Source organism: Canis lupus, chromosome 7, assembly GCF_003254725.2.
Source record: "Canis lupus dingo isolate Sandy chromosome 7, ASM325472v2, whole genome shotgun sequence".
Classification (NCBI taxonomy): domain Eukaryota; kingdom Metazoa; phylum Chordata; class Mammalia; order Carnivora; family Canidae; genus Canis; species Canis lupus.
The window spans coordinates 25,804,169-25,829,156 of NC_064249.1; the positions used below are offsets into that span (position 1 = coordinate 25,804,169).

The following is a 24,988-nucleotide window of genomic DNA, read 5'->3' on the forward strand; positions in this document are numbered from 1 at the left end:
AAACTCTGAGGATGGCAGAACCGTAAGTGAATAAATCTAGCTCCCCGAAGACACCTTTGAGCCATTAACTTAACCAACCCTGAAATTCCCCTCCCTGTAGACTTCTTGTAAGAAAGAAACTTTTTTAAAAAAGATTTTATTTATTTATTCATGAGAATACACAGAAAGGAGAGAGAGAAGCAGAGACACAGGCAGAGGGAGAAGCAGGCTCCATGCAGGGAGCCTGATGTGGGACTCGATTCCAGGTCTCCAGGATTACACCTTGGGCTGTAGGCAGCACTAAACCGCTGAGCCACCGGGGCTGCCCTAAGAAAAAAACTTTTGAGCTGATTTTTCTGTTACTTGTAACTAAAACATCCTAATTAATAGAATTGTGGTATTTGTATGATTACCTAAATAACTTTTATTATTAATATTAGTATTAATAATACCTAATAATAAAATAATAATAATTTACAACCTATATTTTACTCTGTAGAAAACAATGTACTAGGCACTTGTAATAAATTATTTTATTTTATACCAATAATTGATTGAGATAGTTTGTATTACTCTCATTTTACATATAAGCAAACTGAGAGCTAAAAAGAATTAGTAACTTGTTAATAAGTGACAGAGTCCAGGTTTTGAATCTAAGTCCATCTGATCGGATTCCATCATTTTTCAACAACTTTACATTAACCACCACCCCCCCATTAGTTTGTCTTTGTAATTACATTCTGAATAGTTTAATATTATCATCCTCACTTGGATGAATAAGACACCCAATATATTATGTGATTTGCCAAGGGCTACAGAGGAAAGCATTAATTCAAATATCGGAGAAACTCACAATTCTAAGAAATTTAATATTTCTTTATTGCTACTCCATCACTTTTAGACTGGTACATATTTGATCAGTGTGGTTTTTTCCTAGATAACGTAGGTTATCTTGCACAAGTAAACAAAATTGCCATTCAAAAGAGGCACAGAGAAATCACTTACCCATGAGTATTATTTTAATTATAAAGGGTTAAGAATACATTTATTCAATTAAAAAAATAAAAGACAAGGACCAACTTCCAGGATGATGGAGTAAGGGACATAACAGATTCTCCCCAACAAAAAAGCATGTAACTAGGGAAAATTATTAAAAATGTAAATAAATGGGACACCTGGGTGGCTCAGTTGGTTAAATGTCTGCCTTCAGCTCAGCTTATGATCCCAGATCCTGAGATGGAACCCCCACATCAGGCTCATTGCTCAGCAGGGAGCCTGCTTCTCCCTATCCCTCTGCCTGCCACTCCCCTGCTTCTGAGTGTATTCTCTCTCTTTCTGTCAAATAAATACATAAAATATTTTTTAAAATAATAAAAAACTATAAATATAAATTAATAATAGTAATAATTTAAAGTCTCTGGAAGTTATCCTAAGTGCATCCAGCAAATGGAGAAACATTCGTTTAAAAAAAAAAAAAAAAAACAAGAACAAGGGCAGCCCCAGTGGCTCAGCGGTTTAGCGCTGCCTTCAGCCCAGGGGGTGATCCTGGAGACCAGGGATTGAGCCCACGTCGGGCTCCCTGCATGGAGCCTGCTTCTCCCTCTGCCTGTGTCACTACCTCTCTTTCTCTCTGTGTCTCTCATGCATAAATAAATAAAATCTTAAAAAAGAAAAAAACAAGAACAAGACAAAACAATCCATGACATCTTAGTAAGAAGAGCAAGAGACTGTAGCATTTGAACCAGGATCCACTCTATTACTGTCCCCACCCCTCAGCTCTGTGTTACAGAAGTTCTATCCCGAATACATGCAAGAGAGAAGATGGAAGCATGGAAGCTCCCTCTTTCCACAACTCTCAGTCTAGGGCTATGGTTTTATCTTGAGAGGGGTAGGCTGCTATATTTCTCATCCCCTTAACCTCATGTGGCAAAAGCTCTGTTCCAGGCATGTGAATCCGAGAGGGCCAGGGTTCTCTTCCCCTTCACAAGCCCCACTCATTGAGTAGAATCTCTACTCCAAGCATAGCAGGGCAAAAAATTGGAGGCTCCCATTGTCCCTCAATCTCTTTGTCTTTAGAACAGTTGTTCTACACCAAGAAGGCAAGCTGATAAGACTAGAAGCTACAGTCTCCCTCCAGTATCTTCTTGTAGAAGAGGGGTATCACTTCAAAAGGAAGAGTTCTCCCTCCCTCTGGTTCATCAGTGCAGAGGCTCCCCACTGGGAGAGGTATACCATTGGCACAAAACTCCACAGCTCTGCCTGAAGAGACTGACAATATTTGTAATAGTGTATGGAGAATGTCATGCCTCAGGGCATTGTCAAAAACAATGGAGAGCAACTGAATGGACATTATAACTGCATAACAGTAGAAACAAGCAGAAGTCTGACAGAAAGAATCAGGGAAATAAACAATCAAGAAGAGTCCTCCTAGGATTATAATCAACTCTGAGTTTCAGAAAGATTGCACACATATAGTAGGCTACACCCACTTAGGACTGATCAGAGCCAGGACATGAGGCAGACTTCAAAACATTCCCATCAAGCTGCACACAAATCAACCAACACAAGGCAGACATATCATTGGTATTAAGGGCATAAATATAACCTCTGACCAAACCCTGACAATAAGATACTCTGATTCACAGACAACAACTAGGAAACCAGGCTTTCTTAAAAATAGTCATACACATCTCTGAAAGTCTGAAAGACTGTGTGCATATTCAAGGCCATGTCCTTCCAGGAGTATTTAGAGAGGAAAAATCTAAATTACTAGATTTCAGCTAGCTTGAATGGAGGGGCAAAAATGTAAACTAAAAAATCTAATTGGCCAAGAAGGTTTAAGCACAACTTTTAACCTATAAATGGCTTATGCTGAAGTAAGGGCTATCATTAGGTAGCCAGGCTAAATGATTAAAAAAAAAAAAAAAAAAAAAAAAAAAAGTAGGGGCAGGACATCAGAAGTTCCCCAGTGTGGAGATAAATAGATTTTGAAGAGTTATGGCAGCTAAGTCACTAAACAAATAAATGCCCAAGCAAACAATGACAAAAATCAAGCCCCTGGGCATGGGAGTGAGGCATCAGTGTCCAGAGTTGTTACTTAAAATGACCAGCTTACAACCAAAGATTATGAGAAAAAAAGAAAAAGAAAATTATGATCCACGCATAGGAAATAAAGCAAGCAAAAGAAACTTTTAAATGAGCCCAAGTGGTAGACTTAGAAGATGATAACTTCAAAGTTGCCATCATAAATATTTTTAAAAACTAAAGGAAGTCATTTCTAAAGAACTAAATTAAGATAGGATAATAACATCTCATCAGAGGAAAAAAGATAGAAATTATAGGGGTGGCTCTCTGCTCCTCCCCGTTTGACAGACAGTGCATCTTCTGGTGCAGTGCCAGCCACGTCCGGAGACGCGATGGTGAAGGTCGGAGTGAACGGATTTGGCCGTATTGGGCACCTGGTCACTAGGGCTGCTTTTAACTCTGGCAAAGTGGATATTGTCGCCATCAAAGACCCCTTCATTGATCTCAACTACATGGTGTACATGTTCCAGTATGATTCAACCCACGGCAAATTCCACAGCACAGTCAAGGCTGAGAACGGGCAACTTGTCATCAATGGGAAGTCCATCTCCATCTTCCAGGAGCGAGATCCCGCCAACATCAATGGGGTGATGCTGGTACTGAGTATGTTGTGGAGTCCACTGGGGTCTTCACTACCATGGAGAAGGCTGGGGCTCACTTGAAGGGCGGGGCCAAGAGGGTCATCATCTCTGCTCCTTCTGCTGATGCCCCCATGTTTGTGATGGGTGTGAACCATGAGAAGTATGGCAACGCCCTCAAGATTGTCAGCAATGCCTCCTGCACCACCAACTGCTTGGCTCCTTTAGCCAAAGTCATCCATGACCACTTCGGCATTGTGGAGGGCCTCATGACCACCGTCCATGCCATCACTGCCACCCAGAAGACTGTGGACAGCCCCTCTGGGAAGCTGTGGCGTGACTGCCGAGGGGCTGCCCAGAACCTCATCCCTGCTTCCACTGGCACTGCCAAGGCTGTGGGCAAGGTCATCCCTGAGCTGAACAGGAAGCTCACTGGCATGGCCACTTCCATGAAGCTCACTTCCATGTCCCCACCCCCAATGTGTCAGTTGTGGATCTGACTTGCTACTTGGAGAAAGCTGCCAAATATGACGACATCAAGAAGGTAGTGAAGCAGGCATCGGAGAGCCCCCTCAAGGGCATCCTGGGCTACACTGAGGACCAGGTTGTCTCCTGTGACTTCAACAGTAACACCCACCTTCGACACCGGGGCTGGCATTGCCCTCAATGACCACTTCATCAAGCTCATTTCCTGGTATGACAATGAGTTCGGCTACAGCAACCGGGTGGTAGACCTCATGGTCCACATGGCCTCCAAGGAGTAAGAGCCTCCTGGACCACCAGCCCCAGCAGAACAAGAGGAAGAGAGAGGCCCTCAGCTGCTGGGGAGTCCCTGCCCCAATTTAATCCCCCAACACACTGAGAATCTCCTGACCTCCAATTTACATCCTAGACCCCAAGGAAGGGGAAGGGCTTGGGGAGCCCTACCTTGTCATGTACCATCAATAAAGTATCTGTACCAAAAATAAAAGAAAGAAAGAAAGAAAGAAAGAAAGAAAGAAAGAAAGAAAGAAAGAGAGAAAGAAAGAAAAAGAAAAAGAAATTATAGGGGCACCTGGGTGGCTCAATTGGTTAGGTGTCTGCCTTTGGCTCAGGTCATGATCCCAAGGTCCTGACTCCCTCAGCTTCTCCCTCTGTCCTTCTCCCTCCCCCTCCCCCTCCACTCATGCTCTGTCTCTCACTCTTTCTCTGTCTCAAATAAATAAATAAAAACCTTTTAAAAAATAAATTATAAAAGAGATCAAGTGGAAATTCTGGAGTTTAAAAGTATGATAACCAAAATGAAAATTTTACTAGAAGGGATCAACAGTAAATTTGAGACACCAAAAGAAACAACCAGTAAACTTAAAAATAGGACAAACAGAGATGATACAAACTTAATAACAGAGAGATCAAAGAATGAAGAAAATAAGGTCTCAGACAAATTTGGGACACTATTGAGAACACTGACAGATACATAATGAGAATATCAGAAAAGGATAAATAGAAAGGGACAGAAAAGATACTCAAAGAAATAATGACTTAAAAATTTTTTTGATTTCTCAAATTTGATACAACAAAATGAAACATTCCACACATCCAAGAAGCCCTATCAACTCTGAGTAGTATAAATACAGAGATCCATACCTAGAAACATCCAAACCTAATAAAATGTTGAAATATAGGGATAAAAAGAAAATCTTAGATGAAAACAACTCATAATGTAGAAGAGAACAACAATTATAGCTGATATCTAGCCAGAAACAATGGAGGACAGAAAGGCAGTGGGATGACATATACAAAGTGCTGAAAGTAAAAAAAAAAAAAAAAAAAAAAATCCTAACCAAGAATCTTACATTGAGTAAAACTATTTTACAAAAGCAAAGGCAAAATAAAGACACTCTCAGATTAAAAGGAGAAAAAAATCTGAGAAAACTTCAGCAATTTGCTAGCAAATCTGGCTTACAAGAAATGCTATATAGAAATTTACAGGTGGGATAATTGGGTGATGGACATTAAGGAGAGAACATAATGTGATGAGCACTGGGTGTTATACACAATTGATGAATTATTGAATGCTGTATCTGAAACGAATGATGTACTACATGTTGGCTAATTGAATTTAAATTTTTAAAAAAAGTTCACAGGCTGAAATCAATTGCTACTAAGTAATAATTCAAATCCACATGAAAGAACAAAAAGTTCTGGAAGAGATAATTATGTAGGCAACTATAAAAGAAAATATAATGGCATATTTCATCTTATGTCTAATCTTAACTGATTTAAAATTTAATTTTATGATACAATGTGTACATAATTGTGTTTTGCAGCCTGTAATATATAGAAATATAATATAGTTAACAGTAACTAAATAAGGGGTGTTAAGAATAAAACTGTATTGAGTAAGAAAATGACACCAGGTGGTAACTTGAATCCACAAAAATAAATGAAGAAAGTCAGAGATGGTAAATAAGATTAATATAACAAAGCCTATAAATATATACTTGTTCTCTTTTCTTTAATCACCTTTTCTTTTTTCAAAGATTTTATTTATTTATTTCACAGAGAAAGAAAGAGCACAAGTGGGTCTGGGGAGTGGGGGAGGAGCAGAGGGAGAGGAAGAAGCCGAATCCTTCCTGTGTAGGGAGCCAGAAGCAGGGCTCAATACTGGGGCCCCAGGATCATGACCTGAGCAGAAGGCAGATGCTTAACTCACTGAGCCAACCAGGTGTCCCTTCAATCAGCTTTTTAAAAATAGAAATAAGATTACATAAGGTAATAATTAGGAATGTATTGTTGATTTGTAACATAAGTAGGCATAATATGTGTAACAATAACAACACAAAAGTGTAGAAGAAAATGGAGCTTTATAAAAGCAAAATTTCTATGTTCATTTAAATTAAAATTGGTATAAATCTAAGTAGATTTTGATAAGTAAAGAGAATGTAAATTCTAAAGGAGCCCCAAGGAAAATAATTTTTTTAATTTGATTTCAAGAATAAAGATCTTAAAATGTTTCAGTGGAAAATAGTCCCTTAATATAAAATAATAGAAGAGAAACAAAAGGCTGAAAATAAAACAGAAAAAAAGGGAAATAGCAGACATATTACCAATTATATAAATAACAACAATAAATGTAAATGGGTCAAACCATCCAATTAAAAGGCATGTTTTTGTTTGTTTGTTTTTTGTTTTTTTTTTATTTTTATTTTTATTTTTTTTTAATTTTTATTTATTTATGATAGTCACAGAGAGAGAGAGAGAGAGAGGCAGAGACACAGGCAGAGGGAGAATCAGGCTCCATGCACCGAGAGCCCGACGTGGGATTCGATCCTGGGTCTCCAGGATCACGCCCTGGGCCAAAGGCAGGCGCCAAACCGCTGCGCCACCCAGGGATCCCTGTTTTTTTTTTTTTTTTTTTTTTTTTTAAAGGCATGGTTTATTAGACTGGATTAGAAAAAACAAATTTTTGTAAGTCAGGATTATGTCACATGCTCATTCCTAATTTATTATTTACAAAGGGATTGAAAATACCACTATTGGCTTACCCCAGGTCTAGAGAGAGGCTCAATGTTTCTACAAGCAGATAGCATTAGAATACTTAGCACAATTGAGTGTCTCTGGGCAAGGTAGAAGGGGAGAAGGGATTTGGGTAGACAGCCTATGGATCTACTACATCTATGCTAGGGATTATGGTTTTTAGAAATGAATAAGAAACTTTATCTTCAAGGAAGTTATAGTTTATTAATAGTTTATTAATAGTTTTTATAGCTTATTAGGTAACTATCCATGGTAACCAGTACATTGCCCTGTCAATGTTGTTAGAGCCATGGGTTTATAAGGAAATGAGACATTGGTTAAACTTGCTGACTCTCATACAAACTCATCTCATTCCCTTCATTCTGACCAAGATATTCTGTTCAGCCAGGATTACAGATTTAATCAATCCAACTGGCTATAGGACACACAATTGAGATTCAAAGAGACAAACAGATTGAAAGTAAAGGATAGAAAAATATATTTCAAAAGAGAGTTGGAGTGGTTTTACTAATATCAGACAAAATATATTTTAAAACAAAAAAACATATTACAAGAGATAACAGAGAAACTGCATAATGATGATAAGTTGATTCCATGAGGATTATATAGTAATTGTTAACATATATTCTCCTAACAACTGAACCCCAAAATATATAAAGTCAAATCTGGAAGACTATCTAGGAAAAAGAGATAATTTATTAATAATAGTTGAATATTTCAATACTCAGTTTAAATAATGGATAATAAAACTAGGCAAAAGATCAACAAGGAAATGAAAGACTTGAATAAGACTATAGAACATATAGATGAAAGAAGACATATGTATAGCACTCGACCCAAGGACAGCATAATATACATTTATCTCCAGTGCACATGGAACATTCTCTAGTATAGTTCAAAAAACAAGTCTCAGGGTGCCTGGCTGGCTCAGTCCATTTAAGCATCTGCCCTCTGCTCTGGTCCTGGTCTCAGGGTCCTGGGATGGAGCTGGGCATCAGGCTGTCCACTCAGCAGGGAGTCTGCTTCTTCTCTCTCTTACTCTCCCTCTGTGAGCCCTGTGAGCTCTCTCTGTCTCTCTCTCAACTAAATAAAGAAAGAAAAGAAAGGAAAGGAAAGGAAAGGAAAAGAAAGGAAAGGAAAGGAAAGGAAAGGAAAGGAAAGGAAAGGAAAGGAAAGGAAAGGAAAGGAAAGGAAAAAGAAAAGAAAGAAAAAAGAAAAGAAAAATGTTGGCAATAAATTTTTTAAAAAGGCAAGTCTCAATACATTTAAAACAACTGAATTTGTACAAAGAATGTTCTCAGGCCAAAATTAAATTAAACTAGAAGTCAATAACAAAGGAAATTAGGGAAATTCACAAATAATTTTTAATTAAACCTCCCAAATAAGTGAGTCCAAGAAAGAAATAACAGGGAAAATTAGAAAATGCCATGATGAATTGAAATGAAAACATTGTATACCAAAAATGGAATGCTATTAAAGAAGTGCTTGGTGGGAAATTCATGGCCAGATGGTGAAGGGAAAGGACAAGGAGAAATGCAGTGATATATTCAGTAAGGAACTTGGGCTGTAATTTGGGGACCAGATTCTTATTTGGGGTCTGTCATAAAGTTTCTGTGTGACTTCAGTAAGTCATTGACACTCCCAAGACCTCCATTTCCTTATCCATAAAGTAAGAATATTGGGATAAATATCTTCAAGGTCTTTTCCAGCCTTTCATTCTATGGTTGTTAATTAGCAAGCATTCTAATTAGCTTTTCCATTTCCCTCTGTGCCTTCAAAAAACAGGTGAAACTCACTCAAGATCTCTGTTTTCTTATCATGTACCATGCTAGACCATCTTAGATTTGCTGTTCTAAACTTCCTTATTTTAACACAGACTCACCAATTACTATTTTTTGTATTGTATTGTTCCTCTTCTAATCATCCCTTACTGGCATTCTCTTGCATGTTTGAATATTCTCTTCATTTTCGCTGAGCCACCTAGGGGTCCCTTTAAAAAAAAAGATTTATTTATTCATGAGAAACAGAGATAGAGAGAGAGGCAGAGACATAGGCAGGCAGAGAAGCAGGTTCCTTGCAGGGAGCCCAATGCGGGACTCGATCCCAGATCCCAGGATCACACCCTGAGTGGCAGGCAGATGCTCAACCACTGGGCCACCCAGGGTCTCTTTGCTCCCTACATGAAGTACTGGTGTATTTTTAAAACTTCCTTCTCTGGCTGTAGATATTTAAAGTTTCATCAGTGACCACTTGAACGTTTATGTTTTTGATGGACTCCTTCAAAAGGTGTTGGCATTTCGGTCAGTTTAACAATGATTTGTGGTTCTATACTGGATGAAAGATCCACTTGCAACAGTAAAAAATGGTTATGTACCAGATAACAATTTTTGTTCAGGATCTTAGTGTAGACTGGCAACTCCATATCTTATGGCTTTCCTTTTCCTTAGGAAAGCATCTATTTCTAGTTCAACAGGAAGTTATTCAATGCTACTGATCTTTCTATTTTCTGAAATACAGTGTGAAAATGGGAAGGAAATTAGGATGGTAATTATTTTTTGTCAATACAAATATAAGACAGAAAAGAAAGAGAGGCTGCTTTGTTAATTTCAGAGAACTGAAAAGACAGGACCAAGGAGTTCTGGACTGGCACAGCCAGTAAGGTAGAAGATGAGAATCTAATCAGGCCACCAGATGAGGCACCATGCTGAGAACAGATAATCTGAAAGAAATGTACCTTATCAGAGGATCCCTGGGTGGCTCAGTGGTTTAGCCTCTGCCTTTGGCTCAGGGTGTGATCCTGGAGTCTTGGGATAGAGCCCCACATCGGGCTCCCTGCATGGAGCCTGCTTCACCCTCTGCCTGTGTCTCTGCCTCTGTGTGTGTGTGTGTGTTTCTCTCATGAGTAAATAAATAAAAACTTTGGGAAAAAAAAGAAATGCATTTGATCAGTTATCTAAAGAATCTCCAGTATCTGGACTTTACTTAGCCAGATACTCATTAAGTTCACTTAAAGCTCAGAAAGTTTGAATATCTTTTTTATCAATGATGTGATATGTATACATTTATTACCCAAGTGAATTAATGCAGTACAAAATATAATCAAAATATCACCTGGGCATAGGTATGCTACTTGAAGCATAGTATGGCTGCTTATAAATATTTAACTCCGAAACAGTTTCTAACAATTTCAACATCTATATTCAAATATTTTCCTTGGTCTTCATCAATAAACAAGCATTTCTTAGGTATTCTTAGGTGAGAGCATCAAGCTCAGTATCACTGACCCAGTGGTCTTAGACTTATTCATATATAAATATATTTTTAAACTTTTCTAAGAAGATCAAGACTGGTTGACATCATTGAGGGGGGATTTGACCACTCAAAAATGAATAGGAAAGGGACCAAGTAGCTCGAAGGGACTTTAAAAACTAAATCCTGAAATGGGTAGATTGTGTATTCTGAGTGCTTCTCTGGAATTCTTTGTTCCTATCCAATGTCCCCAGCTACTCTTCTTAGTAGAGTCTATTGAACTATTTGAGTCATTCTGTCCTTTCTTCCCTCTCCTCCCTGAAAGCCTCCTCCTCATTAAAAAAAAAAAAAAAAAATGTGTATATGTAGTTCACTGACATCATGTAACTTGGTGTTCTCCCTCCAGTAATTTTTGTATATTAAGCTTCACTTCTAATTATAACTAAACCTGTCTACCACTCCAACCTCGCCCTCCAAAGAATTTCAAGCAGCAGTCAAGAGGCAGTCTGAGAAGCAGGTGGGAGAAGGGGGAATTTCATTACAGTCTTTCCCACATTTTAAGTGTCCTATGTGATTCTGGAGCTGGAGGAAATGGCCAGGAATGTTAGACTCCAAAAGGCTACACCTCCAGGCATAAAATTGGCTTGGGTCTTGCACAACCATTTCATAAAGACAAATTTCATGAAGTGAAATTGAGTGTTAGAAAGGCAGAAAATGTTCTGTTAGTTCAGTTCACATTAGCTTAAGACTCAGGGTAGAACTCCCTTCCCTTTCAAAAACTGCCTTGAGGCTTTTAAGAACCACAGACAGTCTGTGCCTCCACAGCCAGCTCATTCAGGGCACTCCCAGGAAAGGCGTGAACCCATTCAGGAAAATGTGTTCCCCTGAGAAGCTGCTTTGCACCTCTTCACTCAATACCTGCAGACTTTCCACAGAGTTGAAAGCAAGCTAATGAGTTTGTGAGTTCAAGCCCATGCCCCTGCCATCCTGGTTTTATTTACTTCCTCGGTGTCACACTGGAATCTTTTTTCCCCGTGTACTTTTTACTTTGATTTTCTTAGATTTACAGTAGAAGTGCTCACTAAAGCCAATCCACTCTCTGTCAGCTTAAAATTGGTCAGTGGTGAGACAATATAACAGAACTGAAACCCGAAACTGTGGACAGACTCACTTTTCTGGAGATGAGTCTGCCTATTTAGGGTGACAGTATGTTGTCAGTATTCTATAACTGACGGAATCAGTTTCCTTCCCGGTATTTTCTATCTCAGTCCCTGGGGGTGGGGTGAGTTGGGGGTGTGCAGAGCAACTTGAAAACATTTACATGCATATTCATTCTGGTGGGAAAGGGTCAGTGGTTAAGGCAAGGAGCTAATGGAGAGAAATGTGACTTGACTCTCACCAAGGGCACTCTGAACGCCAGGAATTCATAAGTGCTGGCTCTGGTGGTGAGAAATTCCTGCTGAGAAACGATGAGGAGGAAGGTTCAAAGCAAATTCTTCTGCTTATCCATTGGGAGATATCTTCCCCAGAAAGGGGCCTATTCTTTCCTTTTAACTTCCTTTCCTTTTCTTTTCCTTTCCTTTCCTTCTTTCCTTTCCTTCTCTCTCTCTCTCTCTCTCTCTCTTTACCATAAAAGACTTCAGTTTACTTAATTTAACAAAAAAGATATCTTACTCAACTATCTTTTATATTTTATATTTTCAATTTTAACAACATGGCACAGGGAATTCTGTTTTTAAAGATTTTATTTATATATTTATTTGACAGAGAGAGAGAGAGAGAGAAAGCATAAGCAGGGGATGCTGCAGGAAGACAGAGAGAAGCAGGCTCCCCACTGAACTGGGAACACAACATGGAGTTTGAACCCAGGACCCCAGGATCATGACCTGAGCCAAAGGCAGGTTTAACCAACTGAGCCACCCAGGAACCCCAGCATAGGGAATTCTTTATGCTAATTTTAAAGCTCCTTGGTTGAGCTCTAACACCAATACCGGTTTTATTTTTAATTTTTAACTTTTTGAGTAAAGTTTACACACAATGTCACATTAGTTTCAGGTGCACAATATAGTGATTGGGCAAGTTTACACATTATGCTACGCTTACCACAAGTGTAGCTACCATCTGTCACCAAAAATGGACACATAGATGAATAGAAGAACAGAATAGAATAGAATAGGATAGAAGAATAGAAGAATAGAATAGAATAGAATAGAATAGAATAGAATAGAATAGAATAGAATAGAATAGAAGAATAGAATAGAATAGAATAGAATAGCCACACTTACATGGTCAATTAATCCATAACAGAGAAAGCAAGAATATCCAATGGGGAAAAATTCTCTTCAATAACTGGTGTTGGGAAAACTAGACAGCAACATACAAAAGAATGAAACTGGATTGCTCTCTTATACCATACACAAAAATAGACTCAAAATGGAATGAAGGTGGCTCATTCTCACCAACCATTTCTTCCGCTCCATGACTGTCTCAACAATTGACTTCACATAGCCAGATACTTTCTGAAGGTGTGCTCTCTATCTCTCAGATCTCCACATAGCTTGCCTCCTCCAAATCACAGCTGTCTTGGCCCAGTGCCATCCTGCAATCAAGCTCAACCATCTAGCCTAAGTTGCATCTCCCACTCTTACCTGTGTACCTCTATTCTGTTATCCTGTTTTATGGTCTTCTTAGCACTTGTGTCTCTATGAAATGATCCTTGTTTCTATGGGATGTTTTGTTTCTCACTTTCTTCACCAAAGTGTAAGGTCCAGAGAGGCAGGAACATCATTTTTCAGATTCACTGTTACATCCCCAGTGCCTGGGAAAGTACCCATTATACTATGGGCTCAAAATATTTGGGGAATGAATGAATTTATGAATAAGTGGAGATCAGTGTAAGTAAGAAGATATCAACTATATTCAGAAATGGAGAGTCTATGAGTCCTTGGTTAGCTCCTTTATATATCTATCCTACCCGTACACTTCCATAAAGAGAGTTGATAGAGGTGCATATATGGAATCATATTTCTCAGGTCAGGCTGTGAAGTCAGGGTGATTGAGTAATTAACTTTAAATTATTACCAAATGTATGTGGATAAATTTTTCTGACATCCATCTTACCCAGGTAGGTAAGCACACAGATCCTGAAGTGCACTGCTGAGGTCACAGTCTGGTTACATAACTGGCTTCATAGTGGGAACTTGGGCAAATTAGCCTCTCTGTGCTTCACTTTCTTAGCTTGTAAAATAAAAATAGACAGATTACTTCCCAAATTGGGTTGTTCTGAAAATTAATGGAGTTAATTTAAGTAATATGCTTAAAACAATGTCTAGCATGTCATAGCACCATAAGCCTTTTCGATTATTACTATTATCATTCTCATTTCTTATACTGTACGTCTAAGTCATAGGAATTTGAACCATTTTTTGTTACAGATTCTGAGAGTCTGGTGAAGCCTATAGAGCATTTCTCACAATAATGCTGTTAAAGACAAAATAAACTACATAATATTATAAAGGAAGCAAATATATTGAAATATATTTATCAAAATGTTTAAAAACTGTGGTATAGAGAGAGGCCTGGTTACCTCAGTCAGTTAAACATCTAACTCTTGGTTTTAGCTCAGATCATGATCTCAGGGTCGTGAGATGGAGCCTGACTTGGACTCTGTGCTCAGCAGGGAGTCCCTTTCCCCGTAAGCTTGTGCACTCTTTCTCTAAAAATAAATTAACAAATCTTTAAAGAAACCTATGATATAAAAATATAATATATCTTCTTTTTAAACACATTAAAATATAAGATATATTGGCAGGACTCATAATCACCAAAATTTTAAAGTAGTAAAAAGTATAAATAATATTTTAAGATATTAGCAGCAACAATGAAAATATTTCTGATTTCTATTAGCAGCAAAATCACAGTTGCTGCTAATACTGTGATAGCCATCACTAATAATTGAAGGGAAAGCTAAATTCTAGTTAGAGGTTAAAGAAAATGAAGATGCTAATTTTTTTCCCATTGTAGTTCACAGACACTGATCATATCCACAGTTGATGTAATCCAAAGTAAGAATTTTTGCTATAAGTACTGTTTCCAGCTCCTCTAACAGCTATCCCAGGGTACTTCAGCAAAATATACATAGCTTTTATATATGTATTCTTAGAAATGGATGTGATTTGACTCCTAGACATATAACCAATAGAAATGTCCATGCAGAGAGTTAGAACAAATTATTTTAAGATTTGTGTGGAATCAGAAGAGACCCCGAATAGCCAGGGGAATTTTAAAAAAGAAAACTATAGCTGGGGGCATCACAATGCCAGATTTCAGGTTGTACTACAAAGCTGTGGTCATCAAGACAGTGTGGTACTGGCACAAAAACAGACACATAGATCAGTGGAACAGAATAGAGAATCCAGAAGTGGACCCTGAACTTTATGGGCAACTAATATTCGATAAAGGAGGAAAGACTATCCATTGGAAGAAAGACAGTCTCTTCAATAAATGGTGCTGGGAAAATTGGACATCCACATGCAGAAGAATGAAACTAGACCACTCTCTTTCACCATACACAAAGATAAACTCAAAATGGATGAAAGATCTAAATGTGAGACAAGATTCCATCAAAATCCTAGAGAAGAACACAGGCAACACCCTTTTTGAACTCGGCCACAGTAACTTCTTGCAAGATACATCCACGAAGGCAAAAGAAACAAAAGCAAAAATGAACTATTGGGACTTCATCAAGATAAGAAGCTTTTGCACAGCAAAGGATACAGTCAACAAAACTCAAAGACAACCTACAGAATGGGAGAAGATATTTGCAAATGACATATCAGATAAAGGGCTAGTTTCCAAGATCTATAAAGAACTTCTTAAACTCAACACCAAAGAAACAAACAATCCAATCATGAAATGGGCAAAAGACATGAACAGAAATCTCACAGAGGAAGACATAGACATGGCCAACATGCATATGAGAAAATGCTCTGCATCACTTGCCATCAGGGAAATACAAATCAAAACTACAATGAGATACCACCTCACACCAGTGAGAATGGGGAACATTAACAAGGCAGGAAACAACAAATGTTGGAGAGGATGCGGAGAAAAGGGAACCCTCTTACACTGTTGGTGGGAATGTGAACTGGTGCAGCCACTCTGGAAAACTGTGTGGAGGTTCCTCAAACAGTTAAAAATATACCTGCCCTACGACCCAGCAATTGCACTGTTGGGGATTTACCCCAAAGATACAAATGCAATGAAACGCCGGGACACCTGCACCCCGATGTTTCTAGCAGCAATGGCCACGATAGCCAAATTGTGGAAGGAGCCTCGGTGTCCAACGAAAGATGAATGGATAAAGAAGATGTGGTTTATGTATACAATGGAATATTACTCAGCTATTAGAAATGACTAATACCCACCATTTGCTTCAACGTGGATGGAACTGGAGGGTATTACGCTGAGTGAAGTAAGTCAGTCGGAGAAGGACAAACATTATATGTTCTCATTCATTTGGGGAATATAAATAATAGTGAAAGGGAATATAAGGGAAGGGAGAAGAAATGTGTGGGAAATATCAGAAAGGGAGACAGAACGTAAAGACTGCTAACTCTGGGAAACGAACTAGGGGTGGTAGAAGGGGAGGAGGGCGGGGGGTGGGAGTGAATGGGTGACGGGCACTGGGTGTTATTCTGTATGTTAGTAAATTGAACACCAATAAAAAAAAAATAAAAAAAATATATAGGTCAGTACTAATCTGCCAGCTGTCCAAAAAAAAAAAAAGAAATGTCCATGCACATATGCACACAAGAATGCTTTTCACAGTGTCTGAAATGGCAAAAGACTGTAAATAACTCACATATCCATTGACAAAAATATTTTTTTCTTAAGGTTTAAGATTTATTTATTTATTCATGAGAGACACAGAGAGAGAGGCAGAGGCACAGGCAGAGGGAGGAGAAACAGGTTCCATGCAGGGCGCCCAATTTGGGACTCGATCCCGGATGTCCAGGATCATGCCCTGAGCCAAAGGCAGACACTTAACCACTGAGCCACCCAGGTGTCCCCGTTGACAAAAATCTATTAAAATAATTTTATTAGTTTGCACTCTATGAAATACAAGTTTTGTTTTTGTTGGTTAAAGAAGAACATAAAGGCTGAAAATGGTCTCCATGGAATGACACAAAAGTCACTCTTAATACCATTATCCTATTTTTGTAGAAACACACTTAATTGCATAGGTATACTAGTTAACAGTGGTTATGGGTGTGGTTGATTATAGGAAACTTTCACTTTCTACACATTGTGGCAATTCTTTTTCCAATAAACCTGTGTCTTCAATTATCAAAAATATGATGATCATTTTTGAAAAATCAAACCCAGCCCTCTCAGGTTTCCTGGCATCCAGAAGCTTATGTTTTAGTGAACATGTGACAAAACATACTTATTACTATTTGCATGTCTGTGGGAAGTCTCAGACAAACAACCTCTGGGGTTTTTCCCAGAATTCCTACATAAAAATGATGCTGTGCTTCTCACGCCTCAATCTATTGGTTTTGTGCTACTCAGACATGAACTAGCATTTAATCTCAGAAGCTTTGAAATTGTTTTGGTCCATTTGGTTTAGTCTGCTAATACTCCTGTTTCTGGACCCCTCTCTCTATCCACTCTAGGATTATTGTTCCTTGATGTGAACCAACTGCTTAAACAATGTCCGGTTGCCCATTTCTTACTCTTTATTCTATCTGTAGCAAAGCATTTCTTTATATTCACTCCTCTCCATGAATTTAGTCCATGCCTGCCATCAGGCCTCATCCTACTATTAGGGAAGAGAGCAAATTCCAGGTTAGGGAAGCTGGTGTGGGCACAACAACTATACAGCTATCTCTTCATATACATATTTAAGCATTACCCTTAAAATGCCAAAATCAATGACAACAATTTGTTCTAGGAATCCACGCTTCTAAAAAAAATTGCCACCTCCTCTTCCTTTCATTTGCACATCATATCATCTCTCAACCACAGAAAGCTAGCTCCTGCCTCCACCATGCTTCTCTCTAAAGTCTCCAACAAGCTCCAGAGTGCTGCTGTTCTTTTCTCCTTTGTCCTCATGAAATCTGATGTTGTTGCTTATTGACACATTTGTGGAAGTCTATCCTTCACTTCTGGAATATCATGCTATTGATTTCTTCTTTCTTCTCCTTTATAGATTCACCTTTTCCACTCTTAAAGGTCAACATTCTTCATTCTGCCTATGTAATCAATAGGATTGTATCATTTTATTAGTTAAATTTTATAGATTCCCCACTGCTTTTAGTATAAAACAATTGGTTGATCAACCAAAGCCTTTCATGATTTAGTTTCTGCCTACTTCCCTAGCCTCATTTCCTGCCGTACCCACCACAGATGGCTCAGTTCAGCCATATGACACAATTTGCTGCTTGTTCCCTCTGAATCTATGTCTCATGTCCATGCATTTATACATTGGTCTCTTACTTGAAGCACTCAATTTCCACACACACTTCACTACCATCGTCACACATATCTATACACACATCTGATGTAAGTCTAGCTAATGTGAACCTATCCTTGAAAACTCAGTGTCACCTACCATATAGTTTTCCTTTATTCTCACCTCTTACTACCAATTTAATTTATTTTTTTAAAGATTTTATTTATTCATGAGAAACACAGAGAGAGAGAGAGAGAGAGACAGAGACAGAGAGATGCAGAGACACAGGCAAAGGGAGAAGCAGGCTCCATGCAGGGAGCTCAATGTGGGATTTGTTTCCAGGACTCCCAGGATCACACCCTGGGCCAAAGGCAGGTGCTAAACTGCTGAGCCACCCAGTGATCCCCCAATTTAATTTAAATCTATAATGTGCTATCACTATCATGGTTCAATTACATGGCACTACCTCCTCCACTAAGGCCAGAAATTTCAAGCACAGAAATAATGTCTTTTCGAATTCCATATCATCAGTATCGATTGGGTACTTTGCAAATATATGTGGAATAAATAAATGGATGATTTACTTTATAATACAAACCCCCATTTACTCCACTACTCAGTCCCCACACTGCTAATCAGCTTATGGCACTCTCTTCCTGACAACTCTCCTCCATGCCTCCATGAGAATAAAGTCGAAACCCCTTAATCTAGAACCTAAGAGTTCATACTTAATCTAAAAATTTATTTCCAGAATTATTTCCTACAATATTCCCCATCATGGATCATTTGCTACAGCCCTTCTCTATTGTGCATTCTTCCCTGACTTCTTCTATTCTCATTTCAGGCCTTGGCTTATCAAAGGAAAACAACAAATCAGTCTCATTTGGGGAATTTTGCTTGCCTCAGGAAAAATTGATTTCTCCTTTCTACTCATTTCTAATACAAAATGCCTTTATTTAGTGTTAATTACATTTTGCTATTTTTATATACAATTGTATATAATTGAGATACAATGTCTCTAGAGACAGAGAATTTGTCTCACTCCTCTCTGCTCACTCTTCTATTCCTCACCCCCGACTTGCATATAACTGGTAATCAACAAACATTTGTCAAATCACATATATTTAACTGAGAAATTTTACCTTATTTAAAAAGAAGTTTAAATTGTGAATTCTCTAAAGCAAAATTATGCCTAAGTTCCAAATGCTATACTACATCTGGTTTACTCTAAGCACTGCAACTTCACAGGAAACAAACAACCAGAAAACCTGGTCGCAGGTAACAAAAGCCAAGACTGACAGGGATGACTACATGAAACTAAAAAGCTTCTGCAGAGCAAAGAAAAGAATTGACAGAAGGAAAAGGCAACTTACAGCAGGAGAAGATATTTGCAAAGCATATATCTGACCAAGGGTTAATATCCAAAATATATATATTTTTTAAAAAACTGCTGCAACTTAATAGCAATAATAATTACAATCTGCTTAAACATGGTCAAAGGATTTAAATAAACATTTCTCCAAAGACAACATGCAAATGGCCAACAGACATATGAAAAGGTGTTCAACATCACTAAGTATCAGAAAAATGCAAATCAAAAATATAAGGACTGCTAATCTCACATATGTTAAAATGGGTGTTACTGAAAAACAAAAGATAGCAAGTGTTTCGAAGACGTGGAAAAAAGGAACCTTTGTACACTCTTGGTGGGAGTGTAAAATGATGTAGACACTATGGAAACCAGTATGAAAGTTCCTCAATAAATTAAAAACAAAACTAATCAAGCCATCCCACTGATGGGTATATATGCAAAGGAAGTGAAATCAGAATCTTGAAGAGATACCTGCATTCCCATGCTCACTGAATCATTATTTACAATAGCTAAGACATGAAACAACCTAAATGTCCTTAAGTGAATGAAAGGATAAAGATGGTGTGGCATGCATATATACATATATGAATATTATTCAAACTTAGAAGAAATACTGGGGTGCCTGGGTGGCTCAGTCGGTTAAGCATCTGCCTTTGGCTCAGGCCATGACCCCAGAATCCTGGGATGGAGCCCCACATCAAGCTCCTTGCTCAGTGGAGAGTCCGTTTGTCTCTCCACTCTGCCCCTCCTCACCCTGTTCAGACTCTCTCTCTCTCTCTCTCTCTCAATCTCTCTCAAATAAATAAATAATCTTAAAAAAGAGAAAAATGAAAGAAATCTTGCCATTTGGGACAACATGGATGAACCTGGAGGACATCATGATAAGTAAAATAAGCTAAACACAGAAGGACATATATTACATGATCTCACATTTATGAAGAATCCAAAATAGTCAAACTCACAGAAACAGTAGAATGGTAGTTGGGGAGAGAGGGCAATGGGGACATACTGGTTAAAAGGTATAAATTTTCAGTTATGCAAAATGAATAATTCCTAGAGATCTACTTACAGCATAGTGCCCATAATTAACAATACTATATTGTATAGTTAATACTTTGTTAAGAGGGTCTTGTGTTAGATGTTTTTATCACAAATAATAATAAATAAATAAAAGTGGGAGGAAGCTTCTAGAAGTGAGGGATATGTTTATGGCATTAAGGTGATGGTTTCATGGGTGTATACTTATCTCCAAATTCACCAAAAGTATACATTAAATATGCACAGCTTTTGTATGTCAATCATACTTCAATAAAGTGTTTTTTTAAAAAACCTGGAAAATACAAATGTCATTAATACAGTTACAGAAAAAAAAAAGTTCCCTAAATATCTTAATAACATTATTATCAGCCAAAAACAAGGTACAGAGATCCCTGGGTGGCTCAGCGGTTCAGCACCTGCCTTTGGCCCAGGACATGATCCTGGGGTCCCGGGATCAAGTCCCGCGTGGGGCTCCCCGCATGGAGCCTGCTTCTCCCTCTGCCTGTGTCTCTGCCTCTCTCTCTCTCTCTCTATGTCTATCATGAATAAATAAATAAAATCTTAAAAAAAGGTACAATTTAATAAATAAGAATGAATATAATATGTGAAAGTAATAATAATAATAATAACAATAACAACAATAATAATATTCTATGAAGAAGGCCATGCTTTCTGTAAAGGCAGTATTTGTTCCAGGGGATTGCATATACATTTCCTTTAGTGATTTTAAAAGAAATGGAATATACAAAGAGTTACACTTCAAGATCTATTTATAGGTATTGCTAACAAAGATTCAAAGATGTCAATAAGGTCAAAGTAGGCAGTGATATTGGAAAAGACAAATATCTTTTGGGGACATTTGTAGCCAATAAAATATGAATTTCTTTATGAATACAGAACTCAAAGGAAAAAACAAAGCTAGCATCTCTGGTTTTCTTTTTTTTTTAAAGATTTTATTTATTTATTTATTTATTTACTTACTTACTTACTTACTTACTTACTTACTTATTTATTTGAGAGAGAGAGAGAGCATAGGGAGGGAGAGAGGGGAGCAAGGAGTAGAAGGGGAGAGGGAGGGAAAGAATCTCCAGCAGACTGTGCTGAGCACAGAGCCTGATTTGGTCTTGATCTCATAACCCTGAGATCAGGTCCTTAGCTGAAACCAAGAGTCAGACATTTAACCAACTGAGCCACTCAGGCACTCTGACATCTCTGGCTTTCTTAAAACAGCCTTGAGCTTGCACCCCTAAAAATGCATTCTTTCCTCTTAGCCTGTCCTCCACTTCTTCCATTCCTCTCAGAAGCACAGGGAAATTCCAATGTTCTCCTGTTCATTGACCAAAGAAGAGCACATCAACTGTGGTAGAAGTTGCTAGTTCTCTGGTGACTATGTCAGAAACCCATGTATTTCTCCAGGTATTACTCAGCATGCAAAACCTTCAGTAAATAAACAGTTTGGGCCTCCTTTATGGTTCAGACAATAACAATACAAATGAATCTAGGTGAAGGTGGAGGTTGGAGGTAGGGATGAGGTCAGGGTGATAAAGGGGAGAGAGAGAAAGAGTGATATGAAGGGAAATCCCCTTCTTGACTCTGCGCACAGCTTTTTTTTTTCTCTCTCTGAAGTATCATTTTTGCATCAAACCCAGCTTAATGAGCTTAACCCTCTGTTAGACCCTGTCATGGAGTTACAAAAAAAATTTTCCCATACCTGTGAATCAATCTATTTTTATACATGGAAAACAACTGGAAAATAACATAGGGCATTTTATTATCAAAGGTCAGTTATAACCAAATGATTCAGAATTCTTGCTTTGAGTAGTCAGGATTAAGAGTTGCAGGAGCCAGAATTTACTAAGAAGGTTTTTCTGGTGAGCATGAAACCTAAATTTATTTTGGAAATGTAAACTATTTTGAAAGGCAGAGTACAAGCATCAACATAGCATAAGGAGCTTGGCTAAATAAACTGGGCTTGCCTTCTTACAAAATCTTAGAAACCTGAAATATCTTAAGGATTTCTCAAAGGTCAATTTATCTTAGGCTTTACTTTAATTCTGTTTTCCTTCCCAATTATTTAAAAATCCTAATAATAAATTTACTTTGATTTTATGCTTAGTTGCCTCTCTTTGTACAGTCCCAGGAATCATGAGAAAAGAAAGATAAAATATCAAAAATAAAATAGTCCTCTTCCTCTTTCACTTTCCCTGTCTTTCCTGAGCAACGTAGTATAAAGACATTAGATAGGACTGAGCCAGATAGGCATTAAAACATGAAGTGTAGGAGGAGGATCTTGTTATAAGGTTTTGGAACCCATAAGTGCTAAGGGTGGTATCCACACAGGATTCATAACCCAAGAAGATGAGTAGATAGTCCATGAAAAAGGGTGACTTGGTGTGGGTGGAAGAGCCTGAGCAGGGTTAATAAGACTTCCATAATAGAAGTAGGCCTGAAGTGATGCAATAAAGGTGAAAAGGGTACCTACATGAGTGTATCAATTGGCCATCCTTGGGAGCTCAGAGAAAGATATGATGTGTCTGAGTCCAAGAAAGATACAGAAGGCATCAACACAGAAGGTAGTGTAATGTAGGGTGTTGAAGCCCAAGTGGTAGATGAAGAGGGTATCTATCTGCATGGGAACATGGCCAGGCATGGGTGTCAGAGTCTAAACAGGCTGATGAGGGTATCTTGTGATGAGGCCCTACACAAATTGTCTGTGTCCAAGTGGGATGAAGAGGGGCAGGCCACTGTCAAATATTGTAACCTGAGCAAGAGCATTAGAAACTATAAGGCACCAGAGGGCTTCAGCCTAAGGATGTAGTCAATACAGGACATTTGAGCTCAAGTGGTGCTAGGCTGCAGACCATTAGAAATTAAGACAGTCGGGGATCCCTGGGTGGCTCAGCGGTTTAGCGCCTGCCTTTGGCCCGGGCGTGATCCTGGAGTCCCGGGATCGAGTCCCACGTCGGGCTCCTGGCATGGAGCCTGCTTCTCCCTCCTCCTGTGTCTCTGCCTCTCTCTCTCTCTTTCTATGTCTATCATAAATAAATAAATAAATCTTAAAAAAAAAGAAATTAAGACAGTAACAATAGGAGATTAGTTACAAACAGGGAGGTTGACCAAATAAGAATCATATTCAGGATAACAGAAGTCTGCTTTCTTATTGTTGGAAAAGAGAGTTACAAACATAGAAAGGAAGAAAATTGGAATAAATCATATCGTATTGGATTAGAATTAAAAATATTGGCATGAAAATATGGATTTTAATATATATATAAAGAGATATAGATAAAAATGTGTGTGCATACAAACACACACACAAATACATATATTCTTCACTACTTCTGTTCATTGAGAGGGCCTGAGAGTAGTGACATCCCAAGAATAATGAGCACATCTAGCTTCCAGATCATGGTTTCTAACTACTGTCATTAAACGAGACCAGAACTCCTTAGAGAAACATCTGATTCTATATCTGTGATAAGAAAAGCACAAAATGAGCCTGGAGCATCCTGCTAGGCCAATGACGTAAGAAAGTGCTCAAAGAATGATGAGGATGTATCAACACAGAATTCAGATTGAAGAATCTCCTAATGGCCAAACTACAAACAATTTGAACAACTAAAATAAATAATGGTAGTAATGCATTTTAATCTGTGGAATAAAATAGGAATCCATAAGACTAGGTTAATACAAATAAGTGAAAAACTGAAGAAAAAGCTTGATTTGAAATGAGATATTTACTTAGTTTCAAACCAATCTCCCTCCCACCCCACTCCAATATATAAAGGGGAAAACAGTAACTTTCCAGTGGATCATATCACCTTAGTGTGGTGATATCACCTTAATAAAATGATCAAATTAGGGCATCTGGGTGGCTCAGTGGTTGGGTGTCTGTCTGCCTTTGGCTCGGGTCATGATCCTGGGGTCCTGGGATAGAGTTCCACATCATGCTCCTCACAGGGAACCTGCTTCTCCCTCTGCCTATGTCTCTGACTCCATGTCTCTCATAAATAAAATCTTAAAAAAATATCAAATTAGCACCATCAATATGGCAAAACTCTCAAAACTGTATGCTACCTGATAGGATATGGTGAGAAGAACACAGCATTAATTCTGTGCTGTTGTTGCCTACCAAAGAATAACCTGAGTCTAATCATGATGAAACATCAGAGAAAAGCAAACTGAAGGACACTCTACAAAATAACAAATCTGTCATCTTCAAAAGTGCCCAAGTCACAAAAATCAAAGAAAGATGACTAAAGATGGAAACACACTAAAGAGACACAAGCAAATGGAATGTGTGATTCTGAACTGGATCCTTTTCTTATGAAGGACGTTAGGGACAATAGCTAAAACTTCAATAGGGGGATAGGACAGGCTGGTAGAAATATGTCACTATAATTTACTGATTTTCATGGTTGTTACATGTGGTTATCTAGAAGAATGCTCTTGTTTGTTAGGAATAAAAGTTTTTAGGTATAAAAGACTATCTTGTCAACAACTTACTCTCAAATGAGTAAGTTACTCTCACATTTGAGTATTGTAGCTTCTTTGTAAGTTTGAGATAGTTTCAGAATTTTAAAATGGTAAATTTGCCATACCATGTGTTCTGGGCTGGCAGGGATCTGACTGACAGAGGCCTTGTGTGGAGTCTTTCCTAAGTGACCCAGGACGAAAGGACACAAGACTGCAGGGCAGCATACCCTACCCCAC

General features: G+C 38.2%; 1 long non-coding RNA gene and 1 pseudogene across 1 annotated transcript; one reads left to right on the forward strand and one right to left on the reverse strand.

Moving 5' to 3' along the window:
* The first annotated feature begins 3,395 nt into the window (after window positions 1-3,395).
* On the forward strand, window positions 3,396-4,588 carry LOC112648600 (glyceraldehyde-3-phosphate dehydrogenase-like; annotated as a pseudogene).
* A 3,440-nt stretch (window positions 4,589-8,028) lies between these two features.
* LOC125755369 (uncharacterized) lies at window positions 8,029-13,648 on the reverse strand. Its single transcript, XR_007411710.1, has 3 exons — window positions 13,530-13,648; window positions 9,043-9,150; window positions 8,029-8,243 (listed from the first exon to the last, which is right to left on the reverse strand). It is a non-coding gene; the product is annotated as an uncharacterized LOC125755369 (long non-coding RNA).
* Between the last annotated feature and the right edge of the window lie 11,340 nt (window positions 13,649-24,988).